This window comes from Anser brachyrhynchus (assembly GCF_964034855.1).
Source record: "Anser brachyrhynchus genome assembly, chromosome: 12".
NCBI classification, from domain to species: domain Eukaryota; kingdom Metazoa; phylum Chordata; class Aves; order Anseriformes; family Anatidae; genus Anser; species Anser brachyrhynchus.
In genome coordinates this window covers 13,851,621-13,863,767 of record NC_137707.1, presented here as the reverse complement: position 1 = coordinate 13,863,767, position 12,147 = coordinate 13,851,621, and the positions used below count along the sequence as shown (strand labels likewise).

The 12,147-nt window shown below is 50.4% G+C and overlaps 1 protein-coding gene and 1 long non-coding RNA gene across 3 annotated transcripts in view; one reads left to right on the top strand and one right to left on the bottom strand.

The window, feature by feature from the left end:
- GNAO1 (G protein subunit alpha o1) overlaps positions 1–12,147 on the top strand; it is a 137,431-nt gene that overhangs the window by 27,543 nt on the left and 97,741 nt on the right. The gene's annotated exons all lie outside the window — the stretch shown is intronic.
- Positions 1–12,147, bottom strand: part of LOC308176314 — an 87,360-nt gene that overhangs the window by 26,742 nt on the left and 48,471 nt on the right. The window contains exon 3 of the long non-coding RNA XR_013938225.1: positions 1–12,147. This exon is cut by the window's left edge and continues 26,742 nt beyond it. This is a non-coding gene — a long non-coding RNA (uncharacterized lncRNA).

Below are 12,147 nucleotides of genomic sequence, written 5' to 3'. Positions count from 1 at the left end.
AGAGGCTGCTGTGTTTGAAATGCTCTCGTTTGTTTGTAAGGGGTGACTTTTTTACGGCAAGGCAGCGCTGAAGCAGTTATGGCAATGCAAATGGAGAGGTACACCTTTCTCTTTTATTGAGTACCTGCAAAGCTCCTCACAGGGCACAGCCACAAAACCAGAGAGATTACAGAAGTGGATGTTGCTGTGCCTTAACTTAGTAATGAGGGATGCCACCAAAAACATGCAGGTAACCTTATAAACAGCACCACGTAAGATAGGGCATAGAGTGAGTGTGCAGTGTGCTCATTCATGTTCCACGTTGTTTTTCCTGGCTTTCAATCTGAGATATTTTCCCTGAGGCGAGCTGGTCCTGGTCCCTGTGCTGGGCAGGATTCTCATTCACTGGGGCAGCAGGATAAGAGGAGCCCGACTCAGAAGACGTGGCTCCAAAATACTGGGGAGGAGCTGAAGGGCTGAAAAATTCAGCAGCAGAATCAGTTCTGCTGAGACAGCCCACAAAAAACAGTGAGGTAAAATTCAGAAACAAATATCAAGGTGCTGCATTTAGGGAGAAGAAGTTAGGCTGTCCCAGAGCTGCAGCTGTCCTGTGGGGGCATAGCTCAAGGTAAGGCAGGTTCTTGTTTGGACAGGGATGTTCTGCACTAGCCAGGTATCCTGCAGGAAACAAACCCAGTGCTTTGGAGCCCCAGCCCCAGATCTAAGTGAATATAGCAAAGGAAATGCAAGGCACGGGAACTGTGCAGTCCCTCCTGTGAAATACCTTCTCCGTGCAGGAGCAGAGCAGCATCCTTCCCCCCGTGCTCTAAGATGCTTCGGTTGCACTTCCACTCCGGAGGAGGATGGCAAACTGCCTCGATTGGTTACACGCAAACTGCTGGGAAAGGTTTTTCTTTCCAAACCAAGAGGCAGCTTTTCTGCTACACCAGCTTTTTCTGTTCCTTTGGCAGTTCCAGCTGTGTATGGAAAATCCAGACCAGCTGCAGACTCTCAGACATTGTTTTAGGACAGGACCTGTCAGGAGGAATGAGGCATCTGACGGCGACTTGCTGGTGCTGTGACTGTCACATGCGCAGGAGAGGCTGTGTTTGCCTTTGTGCACTCTGTCCTTTCCGTGTCTGCAAGAAGCGAGAGCCAGAGCAGCGCTTCCCTTTGCTCAGCATCACGTGCACCAATAATAGCACGGTCACATACTCCGAGTTCAGGGGCAGGGACTGCGATCTTCACGAGGGAAGAGGCCGAGCACACTGGGGACAATGCTGCTACCCACATAAGCAGAAGATGACGGTCCTCAGCAAGTTCCTCCTGCAATATTGTGTTTGGTTATCATCGTTCCAGGTTTTGGTACGTTCCTGTCTCACAGGAACCTGTCCTGTTCGCAGCACCCGCAGGGGGACAGGACCCACTGCCCAGACCTTTAAAGTAAAGCAAGTCAGGAGGATGGTGGGGCCAACTTCTCTGCTACAGCTTGGCTGACATCCGTGCTGCAGTCTTGCAGCCAAATTCTCGGCTGAAAGGACCAGATTTAGCAAATACACCGAACCAGGTCTTTACGCAGGTGAGAGTTAGCATGAGTCCTCTGAAGCCAAGCGATGGAAGTTTACCCTGTTGGAGAATTTTGCCACAGTGGATTTTTACTTGCCACAGGATTTTTTTCATTTCCCTGACCACTCTCTGGTCTTCGCCCCCACTTTACATGTATTCCCCATCTGTTCTCTCCCCCTATTGTGTTCCCGAGTGTTTTCTATGCCTGCTGCAAATCCAACAACACTCAAGTTCTCATTGAACTCCTGAACCCACCCTGTTCGAGTGGGTGCTAAATCAGGCAGGACAAGTCAAGCCAGCTCAAATTCTGATGACAGCAATTGCGCTTTTGGAAAATAATCGACAAACATGCTGCATTTAGACAAAGCTCGTCTAAGGGAGAGAGCCCGCTCACATTCTGCGCCTCTGGTCTGCAGAGCGCCAGTGTTCAAGTAGGACATTTTAATAACATCCTTCATGGACAAGTGTTTTGCTTGGAACCCTTTTTTCCTCCCTCCACTCAGACAATTGTCAGCGAAGGGACTCGCCGGGAACAAAATGGAATTAAATCTATTCAGAAAATTAGAACGTTCTGCATTTCTTTCTTTCTGTGCTGGATTCATTACTAGCCGGGCTATAATCTGCGTTTTTTTGCCTGAAGCACACTCCCACTCTTACCTCTTAACAGCAGTGCTGCTATTCTCACAGATAAACAGGTCCTCCCTGAATGGATTGTAGCTCTCAGCCAAAGGCAGCCTGATGACAAGGGAAAAACAAACAAATGCATTCCCGGGGCCTGATCCGACTCCTAGGGAAGAGAACGGAAACCCTCGTAGATCGCAGTAGGGTCGAAATTCAGAGTGTTACAGGCCCTTTGCCTTGCAGCAACGCATCCAGAGGAGCCCAGCCCTGGGTGATGGAGCGGAGCCTCCCACTCCTCTCAGGCTCTTTCTACGTTCTTTTTGGGACCCGGCTTCTTCTACAGCCTCTTTCTTGACGAAACCCAGAACGACACACGTTCATTATTTCAACACGTATCTATTCCAAGCTGGTTTCCTCCCATCCGTTTAATTCTGGTGGTCCCTGGGGGCATCACAGAGTTTACCTGTTTGAGTTCTGGCTGCCAAGGCTGTGCCAATATCGCTATTTCTGACCCCATGTTAGCTTGTGCCCTCGGCACATCTAGGTTCATTTTGACTCAGACACGTTTGCTTTCCACGTGCTGTGATCCCTTCTGCTGCAGCAGCTCTGCAGGGGGTTAGGAAACAATTCTGGGGCTGTGCACCAGGAGCCCTGGCTTGGAGGGTCCTGGCTGCCCCTCGGTACCTGTGCAACCACCACCAGTACTGCTGCGTCTTTCCATCCTAACTGTTCCGACAGCTTGCTGCTGGTTATATCCCCTGCCCGGTTCTTGCATGCTTCCACAGCCTGGACCAGTGCTTTCGGTGACAGTAGGCTCACCATTGCTTTAAGTAAGAGGACTTTTATCAGCCACCATTCCCATAATTTACCGGGGTTTGGAGTGGTAATGAGGATTTGGGTATGCAAAGAAACCCTAATGTACACAGGGAAATGAACTCAAGGGAGTGCAACCCCAAGCCTTGGGCACTAGTGACTACAAATAGGAGAGACAAAAGCCACACGTAGCTCTCCTGGGCTGACAAACGCTATTTATCTTATTTGGTTAAATGACTGGGAACAGAAAGCTTTTCTTCCTTTTTGTTGCTGTGCCAGAGGGGAGCCGTGGCAGTGCACGGTGCTCGCCCGACTTGGGCGAGGAGCTCTCCTGGCTGGCCTGCCACGGGAAGCCCAAGAACCACGGGCACGAGTCCATCGCTGCACCGCACAAACCAAAAGAACCCAAGGGCTCCTCTGGGCCTGATCGTGTCCAAAGAGCCACACATAAATCCAAGGGAGTGGGGAGGAGTTCTCGAAGATTAATTTTCTTTTGGGATAAAAAACATGAAACGCTTCCTTGCCAGGGATAGTTTCCAGCACCAAGCAGCGACTGTGGTCGCGAATGATCCCGCAGAGGACATGTGCCTGCTTGGTGTGCCAGGCAGCAGAGCTGCGTGTGCAAGGGGGGAGAAGTGTGTTGATCTGCGACCCGACGTCCTCGCCGTCATAGCATTTTTGGCTCTCAGTTAGCGCTCCTGTCTATAATTTCGGAAGCCTCATTCTGCAGGGGGAAAAAATGCACCAGGCCTATTATTTCTGCTGGCAATGCTGGTCCTAAAAATAGCCGCTTGAATGACATTAAGGAAGCTGCATTTGAGTTCGTCAATAGATAAATTGTGAGTGGACAGCAGGAAATATTTCTAATGATGAAATGTGTTGCACTGGATCACTGTTCCTGGAGAAGAGGTGAAAGCCTCGCTGCCCGGGAGCTTTCAATGCAGGCTTTAGGAATAAAGAGGAGGGAACGGTCTAGCATCATGGCCTGATACTGGGAGCATTTTGGGATCAGTTTCAACACGTGCCACCCCGCAGAAATCCTCGAGAGGGCAGGACGTGGGGGGAATAGCAGCTGCCCCCCAGCCACACCCGGGCTCCCTGGAGAACAGTTTTCCCAGGGGACCCCTCCCCGCTCCATCAGTCTCCTTCCCATCTTCCCCGTTCCCTTGCCCCTTTCTCAGGCTCTTGCTCAGACATCGGCAGCGAACAGAGCACCAGGGACAAAAGTGGTGTGCAGCCCTCCAGCCTTCTCCCAGGGCTGTGGCCGTCCTGCCCATGCCGGGAGCAGCCGGGCTTCGAGCCGGGCTTCCAGCTTGGGTGGCCGAGCAGCATTTCGCGTGAGTTATTGCATTTAACTCGATCGATTGATTGGTTAATGAGCCACTTGTGTGCCTTGGGTTACTCAGCAGTATTGCCTCTGCTTATAGATTAGGTGCTGCTTTTTATCACACATTTCCCCATATCCCATCAGTTGTAAATCTATTATATAGATATTAGTAATTTACAATCATCACTGTTTAAAGGGGACACTGGCAGCGCTATTAAATGCTAAATTGGAGCTCCCTTATCTGTTTCCAAAGCCCAGATATTCTTGGCATTTGTTGTCTTTTCCTCCCCACTGTGGCCCAGCAGCCCCCTTCACCAGACCCTGTGGCCGCACAGACTGTCAGGGGCTGGAAGGGACCCTGAAAGATCATCTGAAGATCACTGAAAGATCATCACAGCTGCGGGCGGCTTGTGCTCATGGGGACGCAGGTGAAGGAGGGACGTGGGGCACCAAGACACGCACGCAGACACCACCTGCTAGGGCTCAGGTCAAGCTGTGAGCGGACAAGGTGATCTGTAATTGTTTGTGCTGCCCTCTCAAATGCGATAGAGGCTTCTGCAGCGTGCGTAGTCACAAGGAAGCGAGCAGAGACCTCCTCGTGCTCACCACAGCCCCATTTCCCCAGGCAGGGCAAAGAGCTCATGGAGAGCTCTCGTCCCTGTCCGAACCCGGTCCCTTGTGCTGGGCGGCAGCCAGGGAGGAAGGGGAAGGCTTGTGCTGTCGGAAACCTCAAATGCTTTGAGGTCTCTGAAGTTTCTTAGATGCTTTCTGGAAAAATAAAAGCTTACCCCATCAAAAAGTTGCATCATCCAAATGCCAGCAGCACACCGACTACGTGGGTGGGAAGAGAGAGTCGGAGTAGTGTAAGCTAATTAAACATCAGCCTCTGTGAATCCAATCAAAGCTCTCCAGAAGGCAGGAATGTTTTTACACCAGGGATGGTTAAATAATGCTAGGGATGCGTCTAAACTCCGACTATCAGATGCAGAGTGAATTTATTACAAGGCAGATTTACTGAATCTATCTGAATACTTTGTAAGGAGGTTCAGGCACTTTGAGCTGCGATGCGTCCTGCTCGCAGGTACTCCCAGGCAAGATGTACGGGCATTTGGAAATGAAATCAATAAGGAATTTTGCAGTTGGAGATAAGGATGTGGGGGATGACAAGGATTGATGAGAGTAGGGGGAGGAACGTACTCATTTTTGGAGGTGTTTGTCACAGTGGTCACTTCCCAGCACGATGGCAAACCCATTTACCCATGAATTTAAGTGTGGGGCTGCTTTGCCTTAAAGCTGTGTCCGCCTCGAAAGCTGGTGGTAGCTTCCTGAGCCAGAACTGGTATGTACACCCCGTGACAGCTGCTTGTACCATTGCATTTGCTGCTTCTGCCTGGGTCTGGCGGGCACCAAGCAGCGAAATAGGGTGGAGGAAGAGGTGCCAAGCGGGCTCTCTGATGGCTGGCCCGAGGGGCTCGCTTCCCAGCAGTCTCCGGGTGATTTCTTGGTGGAGCAGAGCTCCTGGGACTCCCATTAACAGAACCGGGGCCTGGCGAGGAGAACTTAAGTGCCGGTCTGGCTCTGCACCAGGCTTTCAGATGCAGGAGCGTCTGGCCAGGGTACCCCAGGCACTCGATTCTCGATCCCTCTCCTCTGCTGGCAGGAGCTGCTGTGCCAGGAGCCACACGGAGCTCTAGGGGCACACAGGGACCTGGGCGAGGCTGGCATGGCCACCAAGGGACATCACCGAGCTGCTGTGCTGCATGCCCATGGCCAGTCCTCAGTCCACTGGTTGCGCAGTAACCCTCCCAGGTAGAGCCACGTTCTTCTGCTGCCACTGGGAGTAGAAAGGAAGTTAGCTGGAGTCACAGGACCATCCCTGGGTCTGGTCACAAAGCCCAGCTCCCTCCCGCAGAGCAGGGACACAAGCAACCCTCATCTTCCTCGAGGATGAGCACCCACAGCACCCCATGCAGGGCTGCACATGGCCTGAGGAGCAATGTTCTCACAGCCATCCACACCGGGGCACGCACCTCCACCTGGCTGCACCTCCTGCTCCCCAGTGTGGCAGCCGCAGCAGCTTGGGGAGAGGAGAGGAGGCAGAGGAGAGAGAAAAGAGGTGGAGGAGAGGGAAAGGGGGCAGAAGAGAAAGAGAGGAGGTGAAGGAGAGGACGAGGAGGTGGAGGGGAGAGAGAGGAGCCTCTGCACGCAGCAAGTCCTAAGAGCAGAGCCCTTGGTGCCAGGACATGCCGCAAGGCACTGAGGATGCCCAGCATCTTCCAGTGCTTTCTCAAACCATAGTAGTTGGGATACCTTGACTCAAAGGATGGGGGAAACCTTGGGGAAAGGTGGTTCCCTCTCACTTCTCAAGGCTGTGGCAGGGGAGATGTGGAGCGGAGGCAGGGCCCCTCTCTGGGTGTGTGTGCAGAGTTGGACCGGTCCAGGGCTTGTCCCCTGCTGGTGTTTTCTAAGCCTCAGCTAGAGGTGAGAACTCCTAAAAGGTTCATGTTTGACTGAATACTTACGGCAGGTGTCAGGGAAAAGCTGTGCATTTGTCTTCCCTTCGGATAACCTGTGCTCTGAGTACAAGTGTAGAAAGTTATGATTTAAATATATCCAAATGCATGTCATTAATTACAAGCGCAACATACCTCCTTCCTGCTGCGAAATCTTATTAACCGCACGGGTGGAATCCTAAAATGTTGAATCTGCCACATTTTGGCTCAAACTCTTCAGCTTGGGAAGTGTCAGCGCATGGAGCACACCGAGCAGCGGCTCCGGAGGACAGGGCATCCGCCATGTCCTTATCTCCACAGCAGAAACTGCACCCACGTTGCAAGAAAAACCGCAATTATGCAGACGAGATGTGGCTTTCTGCTGTCTGCAGCCGCAGGAGCACCGGAGGCCAAATTGCAGTTCCTCCGCCCAGGACTTTCATCACATCTGCCCCATGTTCATTGTGAACATTTCCAGCAGTGGCGGATCCATTGCAGCCTTTGGGGAGTTTCTGCCGGCAGTCAGCTCCTCTCCCTCGACGCGTGATCCGTGGGGTGTGCTGCTCGAGTGTCTCCCCGATGGCAAGGCAAGCAGGCTGCAGAGCTGGGGACATCGTCACTCAAGGAGCTGGGATGATGAGGGGAGGCTCACGTCAGCTCTGCAGCACTCCCCGGGGCTCGTGGCAAGCACAGCGCTCGGAGATGGAGCCCCTGAGCTGTAATCATGCCAGGGAGGAGGGACAGGGTGCAAGGAACGGCAGTAGCACTCTTCTTGGAATCGATTCCTTCTCAGCCCAGCATGTTAAAGCACCAAACGTACTGAAAAACAAAGATCTGCTACCAGAGCTAATCAAACCCATCAGCCAGTGCTTCAGAAAGACAGTCGCTGCAAGGTTTGATATCCCGAAAAAGCAAAGCTGCTTTAAAGCATATTTTTATTTTAGCTTAGCGTTTTCATGGCAGCACATGATTCCTAATGAGCGACAGCACAGCTACGACACACGCAGATATTTCAGCTCTGCAAGATCAGCCCTAGGCACAGGGGAAGTAGCTTTGAATCCCAAGGGATTTTGGTAGACTGGGGGGCTTCGGAAGGCAGGGTTTGTTTTGTGAGGAACCACGTACCTCCTACCAAACCTGTTGTTGATGTGCGGAGAGAATCGTGCGCCAGTGAACTGAGGGCTCTGGGCAGCTGCACAAAATATGCAAAACAAAAAAAGCAATATGCTTTATTTTTTTTGTGGGATTTGGTGGTGTTACTTGATTGTGAGGATGGACTCCATGGGCAGATAAAGAGGCTGAATACTTCTCCCATTTCCTCCGTTGTCCACAGGGTGTTTGGTTGTGGAGACCAAAATCTGAAAAGGGTTTGAAAGGCAAAGTCACCTTCCAGCTATCAAAATACTTCAGATGAGGCAGATGGGAAACCAAAAATATTATTTAGGTTTGGGCAGTAAAACTGACATTGAACCCATTTGCCTCATTTTTCAGGCTCTGATGATAGTTAATGACAGCTTACAGAAGTTGTAAGTGATCTAAAAAAGCCATAAAAAGCTGCTTTGTGTCCTTGTTCGGGGGATGAATTTAACAAAACCATTACGGGGCTTTAAAACACTGTTTTGACTTTCTAGAACCAGCTGCGGGATGATCCAGCTGCGGTTGGATCCCCCGTGCATCTAAGAGAACATTTAAGAGGATTAATCCCAATAATTTTAATTCAACAAAATGACCTTATGTAACACGACCGAGGAATTAATGAGAATTCGCGCATGTGGGTCATCACCGGCCCGGTGGATTTTTTCCCTGGGGGATCTCACTGGTCCCAGGCAGAGGATGGACAAAGTAGATTGACAACGTAGCCCGTTGCATGGGATCAAAAACTAAGTCACTCCAAGCAGGAACCCTTCTTCCTTCGCTGCATTATTATTTGGGAGCGCACCAAGAAGACGAGCGCGGCTGTCAGCCTCTGCTGGTGCTATTTGAAACCCTCCTGGCCCCGAGGCGTTTTCCCCAGAAAAACGCAATCTCATCTAATGCAAACGCTGCTGCAGGACTATGTGCTGTCCAGCTGTCTTTTTATAATCAAAAGAAAGCCTGAGCTAATGGTTTTTGACTGTGTTTCTTCGCTGTTCGTACTGAGCAGAGCAGGATGCATATTACAGCTAATTAGGTGCATGGAGGGTAGTCAGTATTTGATCTCGATATTAAAGGCCCCCGGAGAGGGCATGTTAGCAAAGTTACACAACTCCAAATTTCATTGAAACCAAACCGTGCCAATGCCCTGACCTTACATAAAACCCAAGCCTGCTCCCTGCCCGGGGCTGGTTGGGGACAGCCTCGCCTGCGTCCCTCCTTGCTCTTTTTCCTTCCCATTCGGGCAGGTTTTTAGTTTGGCTTTTGGCAGCATACGAAAGTGATTTCAGGCAGCAAGGAGGAGAGATTCGTGCTTCTTCTATATCAGCAGATGGGGTGGATTTTCTCCTCTGACACATCCCAGCAGCACCCACCCATCTGCATGCTGCCAGGAAAGGGCTGAGGTCAGGTTCTGCCCTGGAGCGGCGCCGTGATGCTGGTCACGGTGCTGGGGACCTGTCCCCTGCGTGCACAAAGGAGCCACCTCCAGCAGCGTTTGCCTTTTGGAAATGGGGTAAATATGTTAAGGGGCAACGCTGAATTACAGGAGGTTGAAAGAGATGCTCTAAATTTGGGGTAGAGTTACACCATCGCTGTTGGGGGTCTTCCCTTTGGTGTCTGCGGAGGAATGCTATCAGTAGGGTGAATTGTGCAAGTACAGCCACGCTTTTTGCAGCCCCTGGGCACAAGGAGGCTTGGTGTGGGTGCTGCTTGTTCCCCAGGGTGCTTCCTTTTCTTGGCTCTGTGTTGTTAAGTGCCAAAGGGCGGCCACATTCCTGTCAGGTCTGGCAGGAGCACTCGTGCACCAGCTGGCTGTGCCCTGCCTGCTCGGCGTTGCCTTCTGGTGAAATAGCAGTAGTGGTGCCTTCCATTTATCAACAGCAATTTGTTGCTTTCAGGATGTGGTAGACTATTTACACTCTTAAACTTATTTTGTATACACAACACTTAAAAACAGAGCATTTCTCTGCCCTGCTTCCTGCTGGGAAATGGCAATACTAAAACAGCCTCACAGAGCAAGCCAAGGAAGGGTCGTTGGTGCATCCCAAAAGCATGGTACAAAAAGCAGCTCCCAGTGAAGGACACGTGGCAGGGAACTGAGAACACGGCCCAGGAACCCCCTCAAGGTATCCCAGAGCCAAAACGAAGCATTAATGCAGAGCTCAGTTAGAAAATAATCTGAGTAAGAGCTGCTTCAAAAAAGCCATAGGACCTCAGGGACTCAGCACCACGTTGGCAGTTCTCTTTGGCACGCTTGTTTCTAGTTCTGGTCTGTATTAAACCGGAAATGAAGAGTATTGTGCATGTTTAATATACCTGCAAACAAGCTGAAAGGAAAGGCTTTCAGGTAGATCAGGGTCTGGCCCCTACCTGCCTGGAAGCTAGTCATTGCTAGCTCAGCAGCAGTTCATCTACAGGCAAAAATAAAGGCACACGAGAGAGTTTCTCATAACATCAGTTTTAGCTTTCTGCCCAGCAGTTAAGGTACAGAAGCACATGGCTAGCTTTAACTGGACCTCATGAAGGCATTAGATTTACTTACACGCGTTGATATTGGACACAAATTTTGCCTTAGAGGAGCAAGAACGCTGCTGCCCGGTACAGGTCCATGAAACTTTTGCAGTTCATCTGAGGAGGGATAATCTCAAACGTGTCCAGGGCTGTAGATTTTGGCAGCATATTTCAATCCCCTGATGGATTTGCTTGTTTTTTAACAGGAACCAGCTGGTCAGTTACAATAACATTTTTGCATGCAAGAAATACTTCGGTGGTAGGAATTCAGTTTTGAGAGACCCAAAGGTATTTCCTCCATGAAGGAGATTTCCCCCAGCTGGGATTCTGTCACGGGGCTCCATCCATATTTCTTGGACGGGAGTTAAAAATCCAGGTTGAAAATGTTAAACTCTTTAAAATGAGCTCTGTCTGCAACTTCCAGGTCACCCTGACTAAGGAAGTTGTTTTTCTTTGCAATAAAGCAGGCATCTTAATCTCTGCCTCAGCGAATTTCTTGCAGGAATAGGATGTACGATGTGTCATTCAAGCACAGCCCGAGTGGAAGAAGTCTGAGAGTTTTGAGAGATTTTCACCCTCTCGTGAAGGTCTGAACGGGGCTTTTGCAGCCTTTGAAACACAAGGTCATGGGCATCTGCGTTGATTTAGTTTAACATAATCCAGGAGTTTTTAATCGCATTTCAAGCTATTAAACGAGTGAGAACAAAATCACTGGAATTTAGCTTCATAACTCTCCCATAAACAAACTTTTTAGCCTGGCATCAAGATAAAAATAATTTTAAAAAATAACTGATTATGTCTGGCAGAAAATTTTCCATCAAAATTTGATCAACCACTTCCCTTCCCTGCGTATTAAAGTAAGGTTTTTTGCTTGCTTATTTCTTCCCATTTGCAAACAAAGCCCACAGAGGTTTTGGAATTTTGTTGCAGGATCTCGGGGTGCATTTGCGAGCTCCCCTGGCCTGTTGAGGATGTAGGGGACTATCCTGAGCCGCCTAGGCTGCAGCTGAGCTGCGGTGCTCAGCATCTTCCTTCCCCGCACCCGCAGCTACCCGCAGCCCTGGGAGGTGAAATTCATCTCTGTCCAAAAGCTGTACAGCGGCCTTTAAGTCCCTTAATTTGTTAAGATGAAGGTGAGGAGCAAGGACTGCTTTTACAGGAACCGGGCCGTTCATTTGCGAGGTGCTTGCTCGCAGTACGCTTCTGGTATAATCATCTCCTGGCGCTGTCGTGCCCAGTTTTATTCAAGCAAATCGCTGTAGTTTCAGAGATGTGCATTGATACGGAAAAACTTCATTCGGCTGGAAACATCTTGCTGATTGAAAGTAAATCATCTTAGGTAGAACAGGAACAGTATGGGATTTATTTTCTCTGCTAGGTAATTGGAAGTCTCCACGTACGTCTTTCACGGCGCTGCCGACAGCTCGAAGCCACACAAGGTTCCCTGAATTTAGCAGGAAGCATTTCAGAGGCTTTGGCTGGAGGCTTTGGAGCAGTAAGAACGTCCAGAAGATGAGCAGGGCTGTGTCAGACCGGAGGAAGTGCCTGCATGCAAAGCTACAAAAAGGATGGAGCATGCTGAAGAAGGGGGGACAGAGGTGTTGGCAGCGTCTCCGCTGCTGATCACTGATCACTTCTCCTTGAGGGCACTCGGAGGACTGGTGAGGTACCATGAGACAGGAAAAATGCAGGCATGGTGCTTGT